This window comes from Narcine bancroftii, chromosome 3 (assembly GCF_036971445.1).
Source record: "Narcine bancroftii isolate sNarBan1 chromosome 3, sNarBan1.hap1, whole genome shotgun sequence".
Classification (NCBI taxonomy): Eukaryota; Metazoa; Chordata; class Chondrichthyes; order Torpediniformes; family Narcinidae; genus Narcine; species Narcine bancroftii.
The window spans coordinates 101,422,218-101,449,498 of record NC_091471.1 but is presented as its reverse complement, the minus strand read 5'-3'; the positions used below and the strand labels follow the sequence as shown (position 1 = coordinate 101,449,498).

The window sequence follows — 27,281 nt, the reverse complement described above, 5'->3', positions numbered from 1 at the left end:
GAAACAAACAGCTTTGAGGCTTTCATAATGGTGACTGGAGTAAAGGGATTGGATATCCATGGTAAAAGTGAGGCGATTGAGTACAGGGAACTGGAAGTTACTGAAGTGATGGAGGGCGTGTGAAGTGTCCTGGAGGTAGGTGGGGAGGGACTGGACAATGGCGAACAAAACAGTGTCAAGGTAAGCGGAGACAATTCAGAGGGGCAGGAGCACGCAGACATGATGGGTCTGCCAGGACCATTGGATTTATAGAAAAGGGTGGTACGGGGTTGGGAAACAATGAGGTTTGAGGCTGTACCAGGGAGGTGACCAAAAATGATGAGATATGATGAGATTTATTGGGGTCCTATTGGAAGGGTAAGTAAGAGGAGGTGTCTGAGAGTTGTCATCTAGCTTCAGCCAGATAGAGGTCAGGCACCAGACCAAAACAGCGACACCCTTTTCTTGCAGGTATGGTGCCACATAGGGATAATTTGAGCATTGGCAGGTGGCTGCACTCACAGAATGGCTTTGACAAGGAATGAGTCCCTGCCTCAAACAGCCATCAAATCTCTCATGGGAACTGAATGGGTGTGAATGTCTGATCACTCCAGGCCTGCTAAAACATAAGAAAGAATAAAGTTACAAACTAACAAGTATTTGGATTTACCAAGCTGGCACCACAGAAATTTGCTTCAGGAGTCCAACAAGGAAAGGCTGAATTGTTCCATGCTTAAAGAGAAAAATCAATAAAGCACCAAAACACTGGTTCGGAACAAATCTAACAGTTTTCAGATTCAATGACCGAATAATCCAGTGCACAGTTTCTTGTTTTGTGCATAATAAACGGGTAGCAGTAACTGGAAATTAATGGAGCTAGGCTGGGTCACATAGTAGTGCACTTGGCTACCTCTGTGATATTCAGGTTGCCTGTAATTGGGCGAACAACCCAGCTGCCTAAAGCAGCTGTCAGGCGCTATTCTGCTTTTAAACCAATTATTGTATCCAGACTGAAAATCATTTGCAAATGGACTAAACTTATGTTTTGTATCCTTTGTCAAGTTGTATCAAGCAATGTACAGCCTTGTACAAACACAAAATGTTAGCATAACTCAGGAAGATAAACACGGCAGCAAGAACAAAAGGAAAAACTTGTATCAATGGAGTAGCATTAATGTATTAAAATGTCCCAATGCATTTTGCAGGAGCATTAGTAATTAAAATTTGGCAGCAAGGCATAGGCAAAATTACAGTAGATAGATCAGAGGTTGATTTTAAAGTCTTTAAGGGCTTAAGGAAAGAAGGCAAGTTATGTGAAAGCATTTCAAAACTTTGACATTTGGCATCTCACCTGAAGTTGTGGCATCCAATGGTGAAGAAATTAAAATAGAAGCTGTATAAAAGACTTCTGGTGTGCAGATCTCCTAAAGGTCTGGCCAAGATTATAGAGAGGGAGGTGCAACTATGGAGGGAGCTGAAAACAAGATGAGCTTTGCGTAACTGAGGCATTGCTGAATCAAGAGGCATTGCTGAATCAAGAGCCACCGGCTCTAAACAGTCGTAAGGTGTTTGAAAATACTATTCTGGTTTTAAAACGATGCAAGCATGTGGGCAATGAATGAATTATTCTCACCCTGATTTGGGAAACGGTTGCCTTCAAAGACCATCAGCAATTTTTCCAACTACTATGACTGATTTCTGCTTCTAATTCAGATCATCAACATCTACAGTAGTTTCATGTTGTCTTCAAGCATAAGGAATATTTACCAATTTTAATCAAACCTATTTTCTATCCCAAGGTAGTCCTTATTCAGTTTATCCTACCCATCCTGCAGATGTCAATTTGCTGGCTGATTGTAGCGGGCCACTGCTTCAGCTCAAAGAAATCTAGGTTTTAGATTATAGACTGGGACTTGGAGCCACTGCACTTTCGACCTGCTTTGTGCATGTTGAATTTCTCAGCCAAAGGACTGTCTGCCCTTTCCCCATGTAGCAAACATCAAGGTTTCTATGATGGAGATAAAGTTCACAAAGATTTGAGTCTCCGACTTATTGCTGTGTCTGAAGCTTATCTCTTCAAGTAAATTTTCATCTTGACGTCTAAAGTATCAAAGTTGTTAAATTTTTCAGTACATGCAGTTCCAGGGGGAGCAATCCCTTTACTCCAGTTATCTCCAACATCTGGTAACAATCTTCACATAGCAAGAAGGAAACAAAAACACTCTCTTCCTGTTACCGTCATGCTCTTGCAGTTTTTTTAAACTTTTTGCCTTGTAATATTAAGCCATATGGAAAAACTCAGCAGCTGTATTACTGGCATTTACTGATAGTATGAAAATATCTGGCAGTTATAATGGAATATGCAAGTCTCCACAGTGAAACACAAAGAGGAAAAGCTCACTGATGGAAAAATACAAAAACATGCATTTTAAAATGCATAAAAATTGTCTGGGAATGTGTTCAAAACTGAGATCCTCTTGGGCTTCATCTGATCTTGTTGCACATTGATTGTTCAAGATTTATACGTGTGGTTTGTGAACTGAAATGTACGACATCAGCCACCAAAGGGAATTCTCCATTTCATATCCAAACTCGTAAATGAACTGCACGCATTCATTGCCTCAGGGCAGATTTAACAAGTACCATCTAAATATCTCAAATAGTTCTTAAAATGTGTTCAAGGTGCTACACAAGGGTAGGCTTTTCTGTTAATATGGTTGTGTGTGTTGGCTATTACAAACTGGAATTGAGAATTTTTAAAAACTGCAGATGCTGGAAATCAGAAATAAAAAGAGAAAAGGCTGGAAAATACAGTAGTTCACCCACATCTGGTTAAAGAGAATCAGAGATAATATTTTGGCTTGCCTCATCAGAAATGTTTTGAAGAGTTTTTGACTTCAAATGTTAATTCTCTTCCACTCTCACAGATACTGCCCGATATGCTGATTTGTCCCCCGCATCATCTGTTTACATTTCAAACTGCAATCTTTTGCAATATGCTCCTATTTAAAAGCAGAAGGGATGTTAAATTTATGTAACATATGCATATCTTATTATACCCCATAACCCTTCTGTTTGTTGATCCACGATGGTCTCTGCAGGAGTAACATCTCTGCTTTACAATTTTCATATTTATTTTCAAAATCCTCCCTGGATGTAATGACCATCTTCCTACATAGTCGCCTGTGGAGTCTGGAATTCTTTTATTTATGATTTGTTCTTTGAAATGATCGATAACAAGGTTGACTATAAGTTTATTATACCTTATGAGGGTAACTTTGATACACGATTAACATGATGCTTAATACATTACTTAAAACATGTGATTGATGAAATCAATAGAGTTTTCAGGTCTAAACTCTAGACTCTACATCTCCTCAAAATAAAAAAAAACAATTTGATACTCGCTGTCTTATTTTGAAACCACACAAAAAGACCTTGGTCTAACACAGGCTACATTCAAAGGAATGCAAAACAAATTGTGGACTGATCCAGTATTGGTAGCCCTGGCTATAGAAGTGATTTTAACCCCTACAATACTGACCACTAATTATTGTATCTACCAATAATAATTACCATTACCAAACTAATCAAATATAATAATATATTGGGTAAACATTCAAAAGAAAGTGAAAGTCAATCATCAAACCATTCTGCTCTGGAAAAAGTCATATTTTAGCAATTGTTCTGCGTGAAAAGTCCATTTTAATTTGACCTCTTTCTTGAGGTCACAAGATGAGTCTTATTTTTCTTTTTCTTCTGCGGTCAGTTTTCGAAAGAGTAGGACTCAAACAACATTGATTCGTCAAACTTATCAGCAGTCACTTTGACTTTCATTGTCTTTTCCTGGAATTTCAGATTCAAATTTGCAACCTTCAATTCAGTCTCATTTCTTGATGATTTATCTTGAGGTTTTCTATCTGTATTTATTAACTGGGTCCTCAAGAATTTAAATCTGTCCTTGTTTTCCATAGTCAGTTTTCTGGTTTCATTAAACAATGACTTGTTCTCTTTCAAGACATGAATCTCTTTCTCCAATTTTTTGCATTTTGATAATGCTGAATCCCTTTCTTCGATTACTGCATTAATTTCTTTAGCAGTTATTACAAATTCTATTTACAGTTAATTCTTCATTTGTGTCAACTTTCAAAACTGAAGATTCATCAGATTCAGTTTTGTTTCCAAGTACAAAGTTAAAAACCGTTAGAAGAATACAAACAGTTCTTAGAAAATCTTATTGATGAAAACAATTTCTTCTTTACTGATTTAGATGTTCCTGATTTATTTTCATCAATAAGATTTTCTAAGAACTGTTTGTATTCTTCTAAAGGTTATTTGAGTTTCACAACTGATATCATATTTTCACTTCTTGTTGACCGCTTCTGAACAATATATTTTTTTCTTTCTAATGGTCCATTGATTGTCCATCCAAGCATAGTTCTAATAGCGTAAGGTTCACCTCCCTCACTAGGGATTACTTCTATTGATTCCAATGCCTTTGGTACATTCAAACCAAATAGCATCTCTATCTCAGAGATATCTTCTCCTGGTAGATAAATCTTTCTCAGATCTATATGACTTTGACGTGGGATGTTTCCTTTATGCACAGGCATGTTTTTCTGTTTATATACACCTGCAAGATCACAAAAATCACTGTTTTCAAACTAATCATGTTAGTTTTAACAAACTTTCTTTGTCCCATGGTTTTCAAAAGAATCTTTGTCTTTTCTCCTTCAAGATTAAGCCTTTTCATAAGCCCCTCAGTACAAAATGGTGCAGTGATTCCTGGGTCAAGAAATGCATAAGTCGGAACATAAGATACACCTCCTTGACCTTAACTTGTACAGGTACTATAGAGAGTTTGCAGTGATCTCTGTTTGCACTGGCCCTGTTTTCCTGTTTCTTTTATCAACTTTTTTTTCATTTTCTGTTTCTTTATTTTCCTTGTAGCATTTTGGGATGCTTCAGATTACATATATCGCAGCTAAGTCGCTTCTTGCAATCCTTGCTGCTGTGTTCTTTACACAAAGAAAGGGATTCTCTCACTGTGCGTCCTCTTTTCCATCTGTGCACATTTTTCCAAATTGTGTTTATCATTATTTAACAAACATATTTTCTCAAAAGGTGAACTTTCATTTTCCTTAATTTCTTTATCCACCACTATCAGAGAGGTGGCAAATGTACTTTTCTTCATTGGTTGAGGATATGATTTGGACTTTTCAACTTCTTTACTCACTGTTTGAGTACTCTTAATTCCATAGACTGGATCTGTAACAACATCCACTCGTCTTTCAATGAAATCCGCCAAATCCTTAAAAGTAGCTGCCACCTTATGTTTTCATTGATATTCAACAACTTGTCTTCTCCATAATTCTTTTATCTGATTGGTAATTTATCTACAATGTCTACCATATTCTGAGGTTTGTTTAGCTCTCCAAGATGGTCAATCTCTGTCATGACATTACAACTTGCTCTTAGAAAGGGAGCATAAGCTTGTAAACCATTCATGTCCTCTGGTTTTATTGATGACCATGAAAAAGCTCTAGAAATTCTATATTTATCACCAAAATATTTCTCTAATAACTACTTAGCCATTGTGAATCTGTGATCCAGAGCCATATACTGGAAAATCTTTACAAGTTCTCGTGGTTGCCCACTCGTGAATTGAAGCAAATATTCTAAACAATCCTTAGAGCTGTAACTTTTAATTTCAATGCCAAATTCAAACTTTTCATAAACCCTTGAAATTGAGGTGGGTCACCATTAAAAATTGGAATTTTTATCTTGGGTAGAGCAGAGAGTATCGGTAACTGAATGCAGCCATTTCATCCAGTCTTGTCATGTCTAGGTTTATGTTAATTTGACCACCCAGATTTTTGTTTCTTGCTTGAAGTGTTTGGCATGACATTACAAGAGATGTCATTTGGCTACTATCTTCGTCCAATGTGGCCATCATCGGGGTTTGATCTCTTGAATCCACCTCATTAATTTAGGATCTGATTCATCTCACATCCGTGGCAATGGTTCAGCCCCTCCTCTGCCTGGTTCAAGTCCAAGTCTGAATTGTGTCTGTAGCACTGGCTCTGCATCAGGTCTTAATCTGCTTAGTCCTTAGCCAAGTGGTTCATATGGTTCTATCTCTGGCTCAGCCCCATGCCTAGACCTGTCTATTTCGGGACCAAGCATGTATGGCAGTTGTAGCACTGGTTCAGTTTTGTACCTAGACCTGTCTATTTCAAGACCAGACCCTGGCTGTGGTTCGAACACTGTGGCTTTGGTATCTAATAGTTTCCTTTCTTGGAGTTCTTCATCAAAACAATGTTTTTGAAAATTTACTCCGAGCACCAGTTACCTTTGAATTTGCCAGTGGTTGTGACCTGGCCTCATTAGTAGCAATTTCTTTGTCCAGTTCCATTTGCTTCTTTTGCTGTTCTAGCTCTATTTCCTCTATTTTTAGCTGCTCCTCTTGCAGCATCTCTTCTTCTTGTTGTCGCTCCTGTGTTCGTCCCAACTAAGCCTCTTGTTGTCATTGCTCCCTTGTCTGACTTATCTGCTCCTCCTTATCTTCAAAATTCAATTCAAGCTGAAACATTTTTCTTTTCACTTTAAGAGCTGCTGAATCTGTTTGAATCTTTAATCACATGGATTCAACACTTGAACCTCTGGAGCTTCCCCTAGAGCTCCTCCTACTGGAAACATGTGTCGCACTATCATGTGATTTTTAACAAGTCCTCAATATCTGATGATACTTCAATCTCTGACAATGTCTCCATCTTAGAATTTTTATCCTTCACACCACCATCTTGAGGCATGGCTGCACCAATTCTTGAGAATTCAGTATCCAATTTTATTAATGGTTTTTGCAGTAATTCTGGGAGTGGTGTATCCCACACAACTGCTTTCTTTTCCTTATCTGTGGCTTCCATCAATCCTACTTAAAGAGCCTTTTTATTTCCCTTGGATCTAATTGCTTTTGCAATTCTACTACGAGCTCTGTTACTTTCATTTTCTCAACATAATTTCTTATTAATTTTTTCATTGTGCCATTTGTCACACTCAGATATCAAACATGCACAGCAATTTTTCCAAAAATCAAAACAGTCCATCAGACAAGCAGCTCCAATGACCCAAACCATGTTCTAATCTGTAATAAACACAGAATGTTTACTGCTTTATACAATGGTTTTGATTTTTGTGTTTATTTTTCTGAGTTGCTTTAAACAGCCTGATCACTCCAGTCTGGTTCTAAATGCAAATTCCAACTTTCTGTTATCTTCCAATTCGTCCTTCTATTGACTAATGAGTTAATAGTCCAGATTTTCTTTGTCTTAGGAGTCTTGCTTGCAGATCTGTCTTCTATTGACTAACGAATCATTAACACTCACTCTATTGACTAAGTTGTAGTGATTATCTAGCATCGAGTCCACGCTGCTGAAGATCCAGCTGCGCTGGATGGGTCACGTCTCCAGAATGGAGGACCATCGCTTTCCCAAGATCGTGTTATATGGCGAGCTCTCCACTGGCCACCGTGACAGAGGTGCACCAAAGAAAAGGTACAAGGACTGCCTAAAGAAATCTCTTGGTGCCTGCCACATTGACCACCGCCAGTGGGCTGATAACGCCTCAAACCGTGCATCTTGGCGCCTCACAGTTTGGCGGGCAGCAACCTCCTTTGAAGAAGACCGCAGAGCCCACCTCACTGACAAAAGGCAGAGGAGGAAAAACCCAACACCCAACCCCAACCAACCAATTTTCCCCTGCAACCGCTGCAATCGTGTCTGCCTGTCCCGCATCGGACTTGTCAGCCACAAACGAGCCTGCAGGTGACGTGGACTTTTTACCCCCTCCATAAATCTTCGTCCGCGAAGCCAAGTCAAAGAAAGAAAGAGTCACCTGTAGAGTTTGGAATTCTTTTATTTATGACTTGCTCTTCTAAATGACCAAAGACAAAGTTGACTAGAGTGTTTTTAATGGTTTATTTTTCCTTATGAAGGTTATTACTTATCAACTTTGATACACAATTAACATGATGCTTCACACATTACTTAAAACGTGTGATTGATGCGGTCAATAGAGTTTTCAGGTCTAAACTCTCGACTCTATATCTCCTCAGAATAAAGAACAATTCAAAACTGGCTGTCTTATCTCGAAACCACATGGAATGACCTCGGTCTCTGTGGTGATAGGGCCACCAGAGTACTGCAGGGGTTGATCTCTGTACCTGCAGGAAGAACTAAGGGCTGATTCAATCAGCTGACCTGAATAGATCCCCTAGGGAGCTGACTCCACCTGGCTGGCTGTCAATCAGTCGACCCGAATATAGACCTGAGCCGGCCCCTCCTGAGCCAGTCACTCGGGAGCCACCAAAGCATGATCTGGTGTTCAGACTTTTATCTGAATAAAGCCTGTTGTACAGTCTTTCGAGTTTTGTGCTTGTTTGCTGCTACCTCAGTGCACCGCATTTTATTCAGATAAAATTTAAAGAACGACCATGGAGAAATTCCTGTCGATTGGGAGCCTAGAGATCAATCCTCAGCACCCAGAAGCCCAGGCATACTTCGAGATCTGGAGACACACGGTCGAGGCAGTCATCCTAATGCAATTGGAGGTGATCAACACAAATCAAAAGTGACTCATGGTGCTACGCACAAATTTGGGCCCCTGAGCCTTCCAGGCCATTAAAGACTGCACCGACTATGAACCGGCAATGGCTGTCCTAGAGACCATGTACAAACCCCCCGACGAACGTGGTCTACACCAGGTACCTGCTCAGTATCCAGTCTCAGCAGCCAGGTGAGATGGCAGACACCTATCTGAGGGTCCTACAGGAAGTAGCCCGCCCGTGCCTGACCCAAGAGGAAGTGGAGCGATTGATCCGAGATGCCTGCATGCGAGGACTGAACTCGAGAAGTGCCTGGCATAAACTGCTAGAAGAGAACATAGTCTCACTCACCAGGACTCTGGAGGTGATTCGCTCCCTGGAGGCTGAAGCCCTCCATGCTGAAGTTTTCAACACCTGACTCCCCCAACACTCAGTCTGGCCGACACAGACGACTGCTGTAGCCAAAGGATTGCACATGGAGGAGGCCATTGCTGCTGTGGGCACCCCGCACCCCTGTGGATACTGTTGATCAGACAGACAATCCCGCAAAGGCTGCCCGGCAAGGAACTCGTACTGCTCCCAATGTGGAAAGAAAGGCAACTATGCAAAAGTGTGCCTCTCCAGACCCGCCAGGAGCACAGCAGCCCTCTGCGACCAGCTGGGAGCCCCCCTGAACATCGCCACATTTGAAGACCAGGTGATGCCATCACTCACCCTGCCACTTCCGCCCACACTGCCGATGTCACATCTGGTGACGCCACTGACCGCCACTGCTGCAGTGAGCTCACTCCGGGCGCCACCATCTTCCCTTGGGCGATTCCCGCCAGTATGGGAGATGTCACTTCTACCAGTACAGACGTCACTTCCACCAGCACAGAAGATGACAAGGATGCCTGACCACACTGACAACACGTGTGCCCACAGGGTGCTGCCATCTTGGGCCAGGAGGCCCCGACAGCATATCGACAAGATGACACGGTCAACATGAACGCATACCAGGTCGCCCACCTGACGCACTCCATGGCTGGAAAAGGAACTACTGGCTGTTATTTGCCTCATCCATCGGGGAGCAGCAACTCGGACCCCGAGATGGTCCTAGCATCCATCACCTTAAAGAGGGACATCCCCCACAGACTCGGACACTCAATGATGGACATTGCAGTCAATGGGAAGGTAACAAAATGCTTGTTCGATAGCAGTAGTACTGAGAAATTCCTACACCTGAATGTGGCCCAGACATTAAGACTCGAACTTTGCTTTAGCCTTCACAGCCCAAGACCGCTCTATCACAGCCCTCAGGAGCTGTTCGGCAGATCTGGCGGGGTGGGGGGGGGCGGAACATACCTTGGGTTCAGGCTCCTGGCTATGCCCAAACTCTCTGCCTCAGTCCTTTTAGGACTGGACTTCCAGGGCCACCTCCAAAGCATTACCTTAGTTTTTGGCGGGACCCTCCCCCCGCTCATAATCCACAGCGTGCAGCCCTGCAACCAAACCGAGCCCAGCTGTGGCCTCTACATGCTGTGGATAACCACCCCCCCCACCCCCCCGCCCTCTTCAACTACCTTACGCCAGATTGCAAGCACATAGTGGCCAGGAGCAGGAGCTATTGAGCAGCCGATCGGGACTTCATTAAGGCAGAAGTGAGGTGGCTTCTGGTGGAAGGTATCATAGACCCCAGCACCAGCCCCTAGAGAGCCCAAGTATTGGTGATCAAAGTGGGCAGCAAACCGAAGATGGTCATCGACTACAGCCAGACCATAAACTGGTACACACAGCTGGATGCCTACCCCCTACCCAGAATACCACACTGCCCATGCCGGACTCAGGCAGCAACCAGACTCTCGCCGACCTTTGACCAGGAGCCAACCCTGCAACGGTCACAGAGACTCCGACGGCTGCCGGACTACCTAAGCATGTAAATAATTTGTAAATATTACCCGGCACCGGTTACTCACCCCCCATGACAATTTTAAGGGGGTGAATGTGATGATATGACCACCAGCATACTGCAGGGGGCAATTTCTATACCTGCAGGAAGAACACCTAAGGGCTGACTCCACCTAGCCGGCTGTCAATCAGCCAACCCCAATATAGACCTGAGCCTGCCCTCCTGAACCAGTCACATGGGGAGCCACCGAAGCATGAACTGGTGTTTTGCGCTTGCTTGCTGCTACCTTAGTGCACTGCAGTCTCACACTGGCTACATTCAAAGGAATGCAAAAGAAACTGTGGACAGCTCTATTACTAGCAGCCCTGGCTATTCAAGTGATTTTAACCTCTACGACGGACTTGTCACTCCATTGCTCCAAAATCTTAACCTTACAGCCCACCAAGATCTCAGCGCTATTCCAGATCTGTCCACTTGGATATTCTGATTTCCTTCATTCACTCCATCATTATCCTTTCAGATACTTTGCTCTGGATTTGCAAATCCTCTTTAGAACATCTTTTTTTCCCTTTTCTTTAAACTCTCATTAAAATCTAGCTCTTTCAAGCTCATCGTCACCTGTTCTTATATGGGTCAGAGTTAAATTATGTTGCTTTCGTAAAACATGTTGCTAAATAGAAAAATAGTTTCGTTAATATAACGGAGAAAAAGTCGCGCTTAAACTCAAAATATTAATACAAGCTTCAGAGCTTGATTTGTTAAGTGAAGGCTATCTTAAGGAATTGTGTCATCCAGAAAAAAAAAATCTTTATAAAGATGCTCTTTCTACTTGGGCTGTTCAGTTCTTCATTTGGAAATGATGGTGAAAAGAACAAAATTTAAATTTAATTCTGCCATTGGTCAAACTCACTTTCACTATAAATGACTGAGAATGGAACAAATGGCAATGAACAGTTATAGTTGGCTTATATTTGTTCCAGGTTTTAGTGGTGATGACTGACTGTAATGCACGAACCAGTGTGTAAAGCAGATTTTTTACTGTTAAACATGCCATACAATTGAGTTTCAAAACTTATGGAAGCACCAGGAACTCCTTTACAGTGAACTCCAACTGAGTTTGGTTTCAAAAACAGTGGGTGGAATTATACTGGAAAATTGTCTTTTCCTTTTATAAAGGAATAGTCAGTTCTTTGTGAATAAGGTTTGCATAGGGATGGATGAGTACAGACATATGTCCCAGCATCAAGTGAAATCTATCCACACCACAGTTATTTCATAACAATCTGTACATTCAAATTCACTTTGACTTTCAGGCCATATCTTGCATTGGTTTTGTGGATTTCTGCAATACTTTGTCTACAAAGCAAATTAGTAGGCCAGGATTTCAGGATTATTTAATTTCAGAATCTATTCAAGTATGTTCCCATAATTATTTTAATCACAGGTTTTCGATCTGAATAATTTGTTTTCTGAACAGATTAATGTTCCTGAAACTGAGTAGTTTCAGGAACCCAGGTCTATGGCTCATGATTTTTCATCAATTAATGATTTAAACCATGTGCCCAAAATCCTGATTTGTACCTCCAAGGTGTTATGCTCTCTGGAAGAAACAAATTTTCAAAAAAAAATACTTAATAGACTGAAAAGATCTATTTTCCGTGAATATCATTCACATTTTTTTTTGCAAGGAATGATTATGATTTCTATCTTCAACTGAGAAATAAAAATGAAGGACAAAATCTCAAAGCGTGCAAGCTCGAGATGGCAAAGGTGGTTAATACTAATCAGTTTAAATGAAACTTAGATACTCTACATTCAGAAGATTTTTTTTGTACCATGTGAACAAATGGATACAGATATAAGATGTGAAGCTGGCATTGATTCTCACAGCGCTCTGCAAATGGAGGTTTATGTCATGTACAGATATGTTATTCAAAGTTCAAATTTATTGTCAAAGTACGTACTCAACATAACATACAATCCTTAACCTGTGGGCCAGGCAGAATTACTACTTATCAGTAGAGAAAAATCTGTACTCAAGAAAAGATACAGTACATATACAAAAGAGAGAAATGTAAACAAGAAAGAAGAGCAAACAAAAACTGCGCAATGCAGAAAATAAATATTTGATAATAAATAATTTTCTAAGTAAGAGACCTTAAATGGTTGAGATTGTGGTTTAGATGGTGGAGGGATACCAGTTGTTCCTGAACCTGGTGGTACGAGTCTTGTGGTACCTCTACCTCTTTCCTAATGGCAGCAGCAAGAACAGAGCATCTCCTGGGTGGGGTGGTTCACTGATGATTGCTGCTGCTCTCTGATGGCAGCATTTCATGTAGATTTACTCGATGGTGGGCAGAGTTTTGACTGTGATGTACTGGGCTCTGTCCACTAACTTTTGTAGGGCTTTATGCTCATAAGTATTGGTGCCCCCACACCAGGCCATGATGCAGCTGGTCAGCTCACTTTCCATCACACATCTGTAGAAGTTTTACAATCAGCTCCTTGGTTTTGATGATATTGAGAGTGTGGAGTTATTAGTACACCATTCGGCTAAGTTTTCATTATCCTCCTGTATGATGACATCGCCCCCTTTTATAGAATTCACCATCATTATATCGTCAGCAAATTTGTAGATGATGTAATTGTCACACAACCATAGGTGTAAAGAAAGCAGAGCAGGGAGCTAAGAACGCAGCCCTGTGGTGCTCTGGTAATGATGGAGATTGTGGAGGAGATGTTTTTATTGATCTTTACTGATTGTGGTCTTGAGGTGAGGAAATCCAACATCCAATTACACAGTGAGGTCATGCCTTGGAGTTTGCTGATCAGTTCCTAGGGGATGATGATGCTGAATGCTGAACTGTGGTTGATAAAGAGCATTCTGATGTATGCTTCTTTGCTCTTCAGGTGTTCCAGGGCTTTGTATAGAGCCAGTGAGATGGCATCTGCTGTAGACCTGCTACAGCACTAGGCAAATTGGAATGGATCCATGTTGCTACTCAGTCAGCTGATATACTTCAACAGCAGCCTCTCAAAACACTTCATCACTGTGGATGTGAGTGACATTGATTGGTGGTCATTTAGGCAGGTTACCAAACTCTTCCTGGGCCAGGTATGATTGAGGCCCATTTGAAGCAGGTGGGTACCATGTCCTGCTGCAGTGAGAAGTTGAAGACATCTGTGAATACATTGGCAAGTTGGTCAGTGCAGGTATTCAGTCCCCAGCCGGGCCCAGACCAGATGGTTTTTTTTTGGATTAACTCTCCTGAAGGCATCCTTGGATACTGACAGTAGAGGATCATCAGGGGACATGGGAGTACATGGTGGCTCTTCCTTGTTTTGGTAGTCAAATCAGGCTTGGTAGGCATTGAGTTCATTTGGGAGTGAAGGTTTGCTATCTCCTATTTCACTGGAATTGGTTTTGTTACAGGTTATACTTCATTTCGGCCCAGTATCGCCACTTTTCCCAACTTGCTAATGGCATCATAAAGAAAACACGTCAGCACCTCTACTTCCTCAGGAGTTTGCAGAGGTTTGGCATTGACATTAGAATCTCTGGCAAATTTCTACAGATGTGTGGTGGAAAGCGTGCTGACCAGCTGCATCACGGTTTATTATGGAGACAACAATATCCCTGAGTGTAAAACCCTGTAAAAAGGAAGTGGACACAGCCCAGGACACCACAGGCAAAACCTTCCCCACCATCAAGAGCATCGGGATTGCTACCATCAGAGAGCAACAGCAATCATCAAGGATCTACACCACCCAGCACACATACTGCGACCAGGAAATAGGCATAGGTGCTACAAGACTCGCACCACCAGGTTCAGGAACAGCTGCTACCCCTCCACCATCAGACTCCTCAACAACAAACTCAATCAAGGACTCATTTAAGGATTCTTACTCATGCACTTTAGTGATTTTTCCCTCTCTCTCTGTATTGCACAGTTTGTTTACATTTCTTTATTTGTTTACATGTGTATGTTGTGTAATTTTTTCTGGCACTACCAATAAGTGGTAATTCTGCCACGCCCACAGGAAGAAGAATCTCAGGGTTGTATGTGATGTCTACACTAAGCTACTCTACACTAGTTCCAATTTCTGGCCTTTTTCTTCATATCCCTTGATGCCCTCACTAATGAGATACTTGTCTATTTCTTGTTTAAATACTCCCAGTGATCTGGCTTCCACTGCTGCATGAGGCAGAGAGTTCCACAGATCCATGAACCTCTGGCTAAGTTCTTCCTAATCTCTGTTTTATATGGATAACCTCTAATTTTCAGACTTTGACCCCTTGTCATAGTCGGTGATCTGACTTGCCAAAATGCAGTCTCAGGAAAGAACAGTGGTGTAGCAGTGATGAAGTGTGTATACTCTGACAATAAATCTGAACCTGAAATGGTTATTCATAGGTCATGCTTGCTCCTTGTGTAGTGTTCTGGATCTCCAGACTTAAATGCCTGTGATCTGGCTCTCAGCAGGTTCTGGATTTTGTTGTTCATTCAGGGCTTCTGGTTGGGGAAAACCCTAAATGATTTGGTGAGGATACACTCGTCAACAGCTGTTTTGATAAAGTCTGTAATGACCCTGGTGTAATCATTCAGATCCTCAGCTGAGTTCTTGAACATCAACCAATCCATTTACTGGAGGCAGTCCTGTAACCATTCTTCAGCCTCCCATGACCACCTTCTCACCTTTCTGAGTTCTGGAGTCTCTCTTTGTAGGCTCTGTCTGTATGCTGGCAGAGGAGCACAGCCAGGTGATCCGACTTGCCAAAATGCAGTCTCGGGAAAGAACAGTGGTGTAGCAGTGATGAAGTGTATATAATTATAGACTAATTGATAGCATTTTATTGATGGATTATTCAAAATGTTCAGTATTATTTTGTCATGTACTGTATCAGGATGATAGTAGGTGAATTAAATACTAGAACACAAGCACCTCAAACCTACCCTTCATTCAATATGAGAGAAGATCTCAAAGGCATTTCATATTTTGAAAGGTAGATGTGGGCAAGATGTTTCCCTTAGTGGGTGAATCGAAGACAAGGGGTCATAGTCTGAAAATTAGAGGTTATCCATATAAAACAGAGATTAGGAAGAACTTTAGCCAGAGGGTCATGGATCTGTGGAACTCTCTGCCGCATGCAGCAGTGGAAGCCAGATCACTGGGAGTATTTAAACAAGAAATAGACAAGTATCTCATTAGTGAGGGCATCAAGGGATATGAAGAAAAAGGCCAGAAATTGGAACTAGTGTAGAGTAGCTTAGTGTAGATTTACGGAACAGACTCGATGGGCCTAGTGGCCTGCTTCTGTTCCTTTGTCTTGTGACCTTGTGGATGCTCTATGCCGCCCTCATCTCTTCTTTTGATCAGATTCCCATAACCTTCATTTTCTCGATCCTTCACATTTTTTTCTATGTGCCACTTAAATGTCTTGGCATCCACCACCCTCAGGGACAGAGAATTCCAGAGATTCACTACGTATTGTTAGGGCACCAGCCTCATGGAGACCTTTTGTCATCCTGCAGCAGATAGAAGAATATCAGGCATGTTACATTTATAATGTATTATTCAATGATAATAAAAGAAACTTTGAACCTTGAATCATCTGGGAGAAGAAATTTCTATGCCCCACAGTTTTGAATGAATGGCCTCTTATTTAGTATTTATGACCCTTATTTATGACTCTGCCTTCTATCAAGCCATCTTAGGATCTTACATTTTTGAATGAGGTCAACCACATTCATTTAAACTCCAAATAATACCAACCCAAAATCTCCTGACAGGACAGCCCAGGAATTTAACCTGGAGAATTCCATGTGGACTACTTTAAATGCCACTGTGTTCTTTTTTTAAGGTTAAAGGACTAAACCTCTGTACAATATTTCAGCCATTGCCTCACCAATACCGTATATGTATAACTGTAACATAACCTCCTTCTTCTTAAATCACAACCTCTGTGCAATAAAGGACAATGTGATGTTTGTCTTCTTTTGGAACTGCCTGTTAACTTTTTGTGATTCATGCGATAGAACACGGATTTCACTCAGTTAGTCTCCTTCCATTTATGGACACTTCCTTTCTGGGAAAGAAAACTCAGAGTTTCAAGGCCCCAGCAAAGTGTAAGGTAGTTTAGGTGTCCATATGATGATTTAATTTCAGAAAGTTACTCTCTGTAACTGCTCACAAAATGTCCTTGAAAATATTTGTTATGGATCAGTTTCTAAGCATAAGAATATTTGACATCAAAAACCAACATGGCACTTATTGGAATGAATACAGAATAGACATTTCATTGAAAAATGCAATTTATAAATGGTATTTACCAGAATCTGAAATGGGCTTAATATTAGAAATCTTCAACTTTTCCCAAATATTGAATAAAGATTCTGTGCTCTGGAGCCAGCACTTCCTTCAAGTTGGATTCATATCCCCTTTTGAATATTCATGCCTGACAGTGGAGCACAATCTTCCTCTCAGTCACTTTCCAGTGGAAATGTTGCCAGGTTTTTCCTGGTCTCTTGCTTCTGGAACCTTATTTCCATTCAGAAATCGCCTTCTATTGAGGCTGATGTACAAAGAGCAGTGCCTGGCACTTTAGCAACGTATCAAAACATTTTTAGCTTTGGCATCTGAATTCTCTACTGAATTGCTATTCTTTGCTGTCAAAAGTGTGCTGGAAATGGCATTTATGCAAGCAGGAATTGTATTGAAAATGCACTGAGTATAATGAACCTGTGTAGCTGAATGTAATATAATCCTGAACTGTTGGTGGTGTGGATAGTCATTTGTAGGATCAAGAAATCTCATTTTACCTTCTTGCACTGAGTACACATTCTACTGCAGGGGTTCCCAACCTGGGGTACATGTACCCCCAGTGGTACATTTGCACATTTCAGGGAGTACATTGGGTCTGAGAGAATAACCACTACTGTCAGTAGTTCCTCTGTTTGCGCGAAAGCCGCACTGTGATTCTGGGAGAATATTCTCAGCGACACTAGGTATTATTCTATTTAGTAGAATCCTAGCGAAGATTTTGCCTGCAATGGAGAGCAACGTGATTCCCCTGTAGTTTGACCAGTCTGATTTCTCGCCTTTGTTCTTGTACAGGGTGATGATGGTGGCATCACGAAGATCCTGAGGCAGTTTTCCTTGGTCCCAACAAAGCTTGAAAAACTCATGCAGTTTGGCATGCAGAGTTTTGCCGCCAGCCTTCCAGACCTACTGTACATGGTGTTGTAATCTGCAGTCAGATTGCACAATGTTGTGTTTTTTTATCCTTAATTTTTAGGGGTACTTGGGAACCTATAAAAATGCCCAAGGGGTACAGGGCAACAAAAACAGGTTGGGAACCCCAGCTCTACTGGGTGACACTTGCTAAATGGAACTCAATCAGGACAGATCTAACTGTTCAAAAATGGTCATTCGTTGAGGTGCAATGGATCAACAGCTGCTGAAATGTAGACCACCATAATTTTAATGTTAGGGTTTAACACATCCCACCCTTTACCAAACAAGCCAGGGATCAAGTGAACAGCAATGGTTCAACAGGGAGTGCAGAAGGGGATGCTGGGACCAGCATATGGTATACACAAGAATGCGCTGCAAACCCAGTGAATCTGGAATGCAGGGCTCCACGTGTGCTAAGCAGCAAATTGCATGGAATAGACAGAGCAAAGTGATCCCACAACAACAATCATTTTAAGCTCAGTGATCCTGCCACATCTGGTCTGAAAACATAACTGACAATGATCTATCTGTACATCCTCCTGAGATACCTGGCATCGTTTCCATCAACGGCAGATGACAAATCACTGGTGCATCAAACCTACATAGCAAAAGAGAATGTTATGGAAAGAGTAAATGTAATAAACCATGAACGGAAGTTGTAACTACAGCAATGGAAGACTTGTGAAGTATTTTTTTCAGTTCAGGCAATCCAATCCCTGGGTTACATAAGGATTTTTATTTTCCTGAGAGCTATTTGTAAACTTTTTTTCCCCATGTGAAAAATAAACAATTTCAATAATGTTCAATTAACACAAACATTATAGTATTTTTGTTGTTACATTGATACAGAATCAAAATGCACCTCTGCCAATGGTCCATAAATATCAATGAATGCTAGTTAACAAGAAATTCTGTAGACATAGGCACACCATGATGTCAAAATCTTCTTCTGTCATCTCCATACCTGTGCCCATTTTTTCCACTGTGATTCCCCTTCCCCCCCCCCCCCCCCCCAAATTGAAGACCCCTTATCCCTCCACCTTCTTCCTCCTCTTGAACACTTTGTCCTGGCCTTCTGGTCACTCTGGATCTTTATATTTCCGATAGCTGCCAAAACATCAACTGCTCAACTTCACCACTCCCTTCACTTATTCTCATCTCACCCCTTTGTACGCTCTGCCCTCCACTCTCTGTACAAATCCCAAACTCCCAATCAAACCAACAGACAGGGTGGTGCTGTTGTGGTCTGACTCTCTGACCTTTTTCCAAGGCCAGACAACAGCTCTCGTACACTTCCTCTTATCTCTTCTACAGGACCTCACCAAAGAACATTAAGCTACTGCCTCACATACTATCTCTAACCTCATCACTCCTGGCCATCTTTCTCCTGTGACCTCCAACTCTGCACTGTCCAGTTCTACCTCCTACCCAAGATTCCCATTGTTTCTGCATGCTCCTGCCCCGCCAAAATCATCTTACCTCAACTCCATTTTCCCATCTGGTCCAGTCCCTCCCAACATACTTCCACAATACCTCACCTGCCCTCCATCACTTCAATAACTTTCAATTCCATGAACTCGACCAGCTCATTTTCACAATGGATACCCAATCTCCATCCCCCATGCCGAAGGACTCAAAGCTCTTAATTTCTTTCTCAACAACAGACATAAGAATCCCCCTCCATCACCACCCTCAATAACTTCTTCTTTAACTCATCCCACTTTCTCAAAGTCAAAGGGTAGCCATGGGTATCTGCATGCATCTCAGCTCTGCCTGCCATTTTGTTAGCTATGTGGAGCAATCCATGCTGCAAGTCTATACAGGCAAGACTCCTCAATCCTTACTCCACTACATTGACAACTATATTGGTGCTTCCTCATACACCCATGATGAGCTCATCAACTTTATCCACTTTACTGCTTGCTTTCACCCCAACCACAAGTTTATTTGGTCCATCTCTGGTGACACTCTCCCCTTTCTTGATCTCAGGAGACAAACTTTCTAGACATTTTCTACAAACCCAACTCCCACAATCACTTCGACTACACTTCTTCACACCCTATATGGATTCTATTCCTTTCTCTCAATTCCTCCATATTCATTCTATCTGCTCCCAAGATGAGGTCTTTCATTCTAGATCTTCCTAGATATCCTATTTCATAAAGCATAGCTTCCCTTCTACCACCATCAACTCAACCCATACCCAGATCTCCTCCATTTCCTGCTCAACTGCCCTGGCCCCATTCCCCTGGATGCAACAAGGACAGGATTCCCCTTGCCTTCTCCTACCACCCCACCAGCTTCCACATCCAACATATTATCCTTCACAATTTCTATCACCTACAACATAATCTCACCACCAGACACATCTTCCCCTTGCCTCCCTCCACAGTGACAGGTCCCTCCATAACTTCCTCTTTCTTTTCTCCCTTCCCACCAATTGCCCCCATGGCACTTACCTGTGACCCCAGGAAGTACTCTACCTACACCTACAGCTCCTCCCTCACCAACATTTAGGGTCCCAAACTGCCCTTCCAAGTGAAGCACTTGTGGATCTGCAGGGATCATCTACTGCATGCGGTACTCCCATAGTGGCCTTCTCTGCATAGGAGAGTCTAGACTCAAACTTGGAGATTTTTGTTGCTGAGCACCTTTGCTCTGTCTTCAACAATGCCAGGGATCTCCCAGTGGCCAATAATTTCAATGCTCCACCCGACTCCCATGCTGGTATGTCTATCCATGGCCTTATGCACTGCCAAACCAATGCCACCCATAAATTGGATGAGTAACATCCAATATTTTATCTGGGCATTCTCCAACTGGATGGCATTAACAGCTACTTCAGTTTGCTTTAGGCTACTCCCCTGTCTCTCTCTTCTCCATCCCTCTGTCTCCTTTACTTCAGCTCTCCAACCCCTCTCCCATATTACTTTTCACCTTTTTTCTCTTGTGACCTCCATCTCACATCCACCTACTACCTCTTCCCTGTAGGCCTGTGTCCTCCCCGATCCCTCCACCCACACTATTTTATTCACACACCTGTCTACTTTTTGCTCATACCTTGATGAAGGCCTCAGGCCCTAAATATTGGTCATGTGTCTTTACCTTTGTTACATAGAAAACATTGTCCAACTTGCTGAGTTTCTCCAGCATGTTTGTGTAAACTTCAATGTGTGAGAGATGAGTAAAACTAATATGAAAATATGAGAGATGAAGAAAGCTAGTATGGATATATGTGTAATGAATAAAGCCAGTATTATATATATATAGGATAAGGGTAGATAATAGAATGTAGAAAGTAAAGTTAGTCTGAATAAGATGAGGGTCTTCTAGCCTTAGACAGAGTCAGCAAGTTCCGCATATGTAATTAGTAAGCCTTAGACAGAATTAGCAAGTTCTGCATATAAGAGTTAGTAAGCCCTGAGGGTTGGGAAGGTGTGAATAAGGACAATAAGGATATTGACATGATGGGGACACAGACAGGATACCCCCTGGTCCTCCAAGTTCACAGAAACAGCACGTAGGCAGACAGGATTGCCTAATGCCAAACTCATCCAGGAGGCAGAAGAATGTAAGGGGGAGGGTACTTCTATACTGAAATAAACTGTATAAAAGTTGGGTGAGCCCCAGTGTGTGTGTGTATTCCCAGGGTAAGGGGAAGCACCCAACTTTGCATTGTTGTATAATAAATGTTCTTTGTTCTCAATTTTTGTCTCGAGCAATTTCTGTGAAGGTACTTCTGTTTCTCACAAATGGGGGCTCGTCCGGGATCCCACTCCCTCCACTGACAGAGTGCCCGATGACGAGGGTAGGTGCACCCCAGCTGATTCAGCTGGACTCACGGACGACGGGTGACTGGTCAGTGGATGAAGCGAGTGATATCCGAGAAGAGGCATTAAGAACAAACGACAGGAGGACGTTAAGGAAGCGCGCTAGGAATAGCTACTGGATCCCGGTAAGAGGAATTTTACTTACCTGTTAGTATGGGAGGTGTGAGTAGCAAGGGAAATAGTCCTAAGGAAGGATGGGACGATCAGATAACTAAGCAAAGTCCGTTAGGATTAATGCTATCTGATTGGGATGCGGGGAGAACCCGCGGGAAAGACAAACAGACGGTTCTCAGTCAATGTACACCGTGGGGCTGCACGGAGAACCATTGGTAAATTTAAGCATAGGACCCCACAGTGACAATATGACCTTTTTAGTAGATTCTGGGGCAGCCCGGTCTAGTATTTTACAACCACCCGAGGGTGTTAAGAAAGAGGGGACAGTGATGATTTCGGGAGTAGGAGGAAGAGATTTTACGGTCCCTGTAATAAGGGATGTAAGAATACAAATGGGAGAGAAGATAGTAACGGAGGACATTCTACTAGTTCCCCAAGCTGGAGTTTGTTTGTTAGGACGAGATTTACAGGACCAATTGGCTATCGGCACCAGACCACAGGAATCAGGTATCGGGGTTCAATTGTATGTATTAACCGAGGAGGATCGGGAACTAATAAATCCTGGAGTATGGGCAAAAAGAGGCAATAGAGGAGTGTTAGATATTCCTCTTTTGCAAGTTACTTTAAAAGATCCTGAGCAAGTAATTAGACGAAAGCAGTATCCAATTCCGATGGCTGGCCGAAAGGGGCTGCAGCCAGTAATTGACCAGTTGGTGAAAGATGGTATACTCGAACCTTGTATATCACCTTTTAATACCCCAATTTTGCCTGTCCAGAAACCAGATGGTGTGGCCACCGGAGTACTAACACAAGAGAGGGCAGGCTGTAGACAGCCAGTTGCTTTTCTGTCAAAAGTTTTAAACCCTGTTTGTCATGGTTAGCCAGAATGTGTGCAAGCCATCGCAGCCACTGCTATTTTAGTTGAGGAAGGACGAAAGATTACGTTTGGTGCCCCGATGATAGTTCACACCCCTCACACAGTCCGCAATATTCCCTTACAATGTGCTGGAAGGTAGCTTACAGACTCTAGAATTTTAAAATATGAAGCGATCCTAATGGATAGGGATGATTTGACTCTGATTACAAATAAAGAACAGAATCCAGCAGCTTTCTTGGTTTCTCCAAATTCTGACAATTCCATAAATGATTTAGAGCATGTATGCTTAAAGGTAATTGATTTACAGACCAAAATTAGAGAGAATTTAAGTGATGAGCCTCTACAGGAGGGTGAAAGGTGGTTTATTGATGGATCTTCCCGTTGCATTGATGGCACTCATTATAGCGGGTATAGTGTAGTGGATGGGAAGGAAGGAGTAGTGATTGAAGCCGGTCGCCTTCCCGGTCATTGGTCAGCACAATCTTGTGAATTGTATGCCCTCTGTAGAGCTCTCCATGGCCTAGAGAACAAGGTGGGCACAATCTACACAGACTCAAAGTACGCTTTTGGTGTAGTGCACACCTTTGGGAAGATCTGGAAAGAGCAGGACAAAAGTTGATCCATGAAAACTTAATTGTCCAATCTCTAGATGCTCTTACATTACCTGAGGAGATAGCTGTAGTTCATGTATGGGGCCATCAAAGTGGTGACAGTCCTGAAGACAGGCAGATGCAGCTGCCAAACAGGCTGCACTCACGGAGAAAATAGACATGCAGCTGTTACTGCCCACCCCATATGAGGTTCAAAAGACTCCCATCTTTTCACGGGAAGAGGAGGTTTACATGAAGGACCAGGGAATGCGTCAAACTGCTGATGGGTTGAGGTGGACGGCAGAAGGATGCCAAGTGCTGAACAAGCCTTGGCTCGGCAAATTATTGATCAGCTCCACCGGCAGACACACTGGGGAACACAGGCACTTGTGGATACTTTTGTACGGTATTTTCATTGCTCGGGAATATACACTATAGCCAAGCAAAATACTCGGGGTTGTCCAATCTGTCAGAGAGTAAATAAGAAAGTTATGCGCCAGGTAATGCCTGGCGGTCGCGATATAGCTGTATGCCCGTTTCAATGGATACAAATTGACTTTACGGAATTACCTAAGATAGGAGTTTACAAATACCTCCTGGTGATGGTAGATCATTTCACACAATGGGTTGAGGCTTTCCCGACCCCTAATGATCGTGCCAGCACCGTTATCAGGATACTACTGGAGTCTGTGATTCACGATATGGTATGATTCAAACCATTGACTCAGATCGAGGTACACATTTTACCTCTCAGGTACTCCAGGGTGTGTGTAAAATACTGGGAATAGATTGGCAGCTACATACCCCATGGCACCCCCAGAGCTCCGGCCGTGTTGAACAAATGAATCAGACCTTGAAAAATCAGCTCACTCAACTTCATGAGGAAACTGGTCTCTCCTGGATTAAATGCTTACCCTTAGCTTTAATTAGGACTCGCACAGCCCCTCGTAAGGATTTTGCTGTCTCAGCATATGAGATGATGTTTGGTCTTCCTTACATGGGATTCCACGTTAATACCCCTACCCCTGAGGCTAACGACCAATAAATATCCAAATATTTAAAGGGACTTTCTGGCTCTCTATACGAATTAAAACGGAAGGGTTTATTAGCTCAAAACGCACCCCTGGAGTATCCTATTCATTCTATTAAACCTGGTGATTGGGTATATGTAAAAGCATGGCAAGATCACCAACTAAAACCTGTCTGGGATGGCCCCTATTGTGTACTTTTGATTACAGACACTGCCGTGCGAACGAAAGAAAAGGGATGGAGCCACATTCAACTAATTAAACGAGCTGCTGATCCACGGACTAACGACATTGATAATCTACCCTTCACCTGGCATGCAGTCCCTCATCCTTCTGATCTAAAAGTTACACGACGCGGGGAAAAAGTGCTGTAATGCTATTTTTACGATTTGTTGTTATGTTTACTTGTTGGTTCCCAATTTTTGGGAAATCACCAAATTGCTCACGGTGTATTAAGTCCTCCTGGAACAGGGGCAGCAGAGGTGATAATTATTTACCTTTAGAATGTAGACAGGGCGCAGGTATAGAGTATAGTCATAGTGGGGTATGGGTTAATATAGGATCCCAACATGGACCAGGAGAACAGAACAGCCCTAGGGGAGTAGATTTGATTTGTATTTCGGCCTCTACAGGTATTAAAAAGAGGAGTTTTAAAGAGATAGCAGAAAGAAGATGGTGGGACAATGACAGACAGAATGTTAGTCAGGATTGTACATGTAGCAGATATAGAGTGAATACATATGCTAATATTCATAGACAGGCTGCTTCTTGTTAAGTGACAAGAAACACCCCTCCCCAACTTAGTCTCCTGTAAATCATCCTTTGGGTCACACAGACATTCGGAATGTTAAGAACCACCACTGTAAGGGGAGTTCCAATTGTAAATGACGTAAGCTGCTCCAGAACACCACAGCTGCTTGGCATTTAAATCATTTAATCAGACTCCAGGCAGCATTGGAGATCATCACCGAACAGACAGTGATGGCCCTGAATTTATGGGCTGAAGAAAGACGACAGATACGAGCCACAGTTCAACAAATCTGCCTGGCTCTCGATTACTCGTTGACTGCTGAAGGCAGCGTTTGTGAAAGACTGGTTAATGACAATGCTCACAACGGTCAGGTGTTTAAAGACACTTCTTCAGGAGTTCGAAAATCTTCCCATGCCCAGGTTCAGACTTGTGGGATGGATTAGACTTTTTATTGGTAACTGGAGTCTGATACCCACAGCCCTTATAGCAGCTAGACTCGCTATTCTGGCCATTAGGGTGCTCCCCTGCCTAAAGACTTGTGTGCAGTACTTAATTCAACGGACCCCTCATCAGATCACTATAATCCAAAGGATGTATGTTTCCCAAATTCTGTCTGATGAATCGGAGACTGCAGTTCGTTTACTGACTCGCTGGGAAAAAGACCAAGTTACATTCCAGTTGAGAATTCACGAAGCGTAGCTAAAAGAAAAGTGAGGATTGTGAGAGATGAGTAAAACTAATATGAAAGATGAAGAAAGCTAGTAAGGATATATGTGTAATGAATAAAGCCAGTATGAATAGGATAAGGATAGATAATAGAATGTAGGAAGTAAAGTTAGTCTGAATAAGTTAAGGGTCTTCTAGCCTTAGACAGAGACAGCAAGTTCCGCATATAAGAAGTTAGTAAGCCCTGAGAGTCGGGAAGGCGTGAATAAGGACAATGACATGATGTGACACCGACAGGATACTCCCTGGTCCTCCAAGTTCACAGAAACAGCACGTAGGCAGACAGGATTGCCTAATGCCAAACTCATCCAGGAGGCAGAAGAATGTAAGGGGGAGGGTTCTTCTATACTGAAATAAACTGTATAAAAGTTGGGTGAGCCCCAGTGTGTGTGTGTGTATTCCCAGGGTAAGGGGAAGCACCCAACTTTGCATTGTTGTATAATAAATGTTCTTTGTTCTCAATTTTTGTCTCGAGCAAGTTCTGTGAAGGTACTTCTGTTTCTAACAAATGGATGCTACATTGTTTGATAAAATATTTTACAAATGTCAGTAGAAGAGTTTTGCTCCCTCAGTTCCCAAAGTACCATTGTGATCGGCTTAAAGATCGGCTTATTTGATTACTGCAGTCTAACTAGCATTTTTGTAGCTAGCTTTCTTACCTTGAAAAATATGTAGTTATGGTGCTGCAGGCAATGTTTTAGACTCAGAAGGGAAGAACAGGAGCGAGATAGTGATTGAGGACTGGCAAACAGATAGGAGATTATGTGAACAAGATCAAGACTCCCAGATGGTATGCTACCTCCCAGGTTCCAGGTCAGGGATGTCACTGATTGATTCCACGGCATTCTTAAGCGGGAGGGTGAGCAGCCAGACCTCATGGACCACGTTGGCACCAATGACATCTTGTAGATAGGAGTAGGAATGAAGCTGAAAAGCAGGACCTCGAGGGTGGTAATTTCAGGATTGCTGCCTGTGCCATGCACCAATGATGGTAACAATAAGAAGTTGGGGCAGATGAATTTGTGGCTGAAGAGTTGATGCAGGCGTCAGGGATTCAGATCTGTGGATCATTGGGATCTTTTCTGGGGAAAGTCTGACCTGTAGAAAAAGGACAGGCCTGCTCCTGAACTGGAGAAAGACCAAAATCCTGATGGGCAGCTTTGCTAGAGCTGTGGGGGAGGACTTAAATTAGTTTGGAAAGGGGAAGGGAATAAGAATGCAAGTGCAGAAAATAGGGCAGAAGGTGAAGAGGATGATGCAATGTGTTGTGGGTTTGTGAGGAAGAACAGCTAGGAGGAGGAGGATTGAAATTTGTCTTTTTCAATGCAAGGAGTCTTCGGGATAAAGGAGATGAACTGAGCATTGTTGGAACCAAGGGGTTAAGTAATCATAGAAAATATGCCTATGTACTATTCATTATGTATTCATTAATCCAGTACTATGTAGCAATTTACTATTTACTTCAAGTATACTGTTTAAGGGAAATAGGAATGCAATTAAGTAACAGCCACAGTATGTAGCAAAGTTGGCTGAGTATAGTAGGTGCAGAATTTGCTGTCTCCAAACACAAAAGAGAGAAAATGTATGAACCAATCTAGGAGGAATGCTAAGACATGAGGAGGTGTTGAGTAGAACAGAAGACTTATGGCCAAACGAGACA

At 42.3% G+C, this 27,281-nt stretch overlaps 1 long non-coding RNA gene across 1 annotated transcript; it reads left to right on the top strand.

Annotated features, from left to right (window-relative positions):
• The first annotated feature begins 59 nt into the window (after positions 1 to 59).
• Positions 60 to 26,051, top strand: LOC138757415 (uncharacterized). The gene is made up of 3 exons (XR_011353579.1): positions 60 to 135; positions 21,425 to 21,660; positions 24,355 to 26,051. It is a non-coding gene; the product is annotated as an uncharacterized lncRNA (long non-coding RNA).
• The last annotated feature ends 1,230 nt before the right edge of the window (positions 26,052 to 27,281 follow it).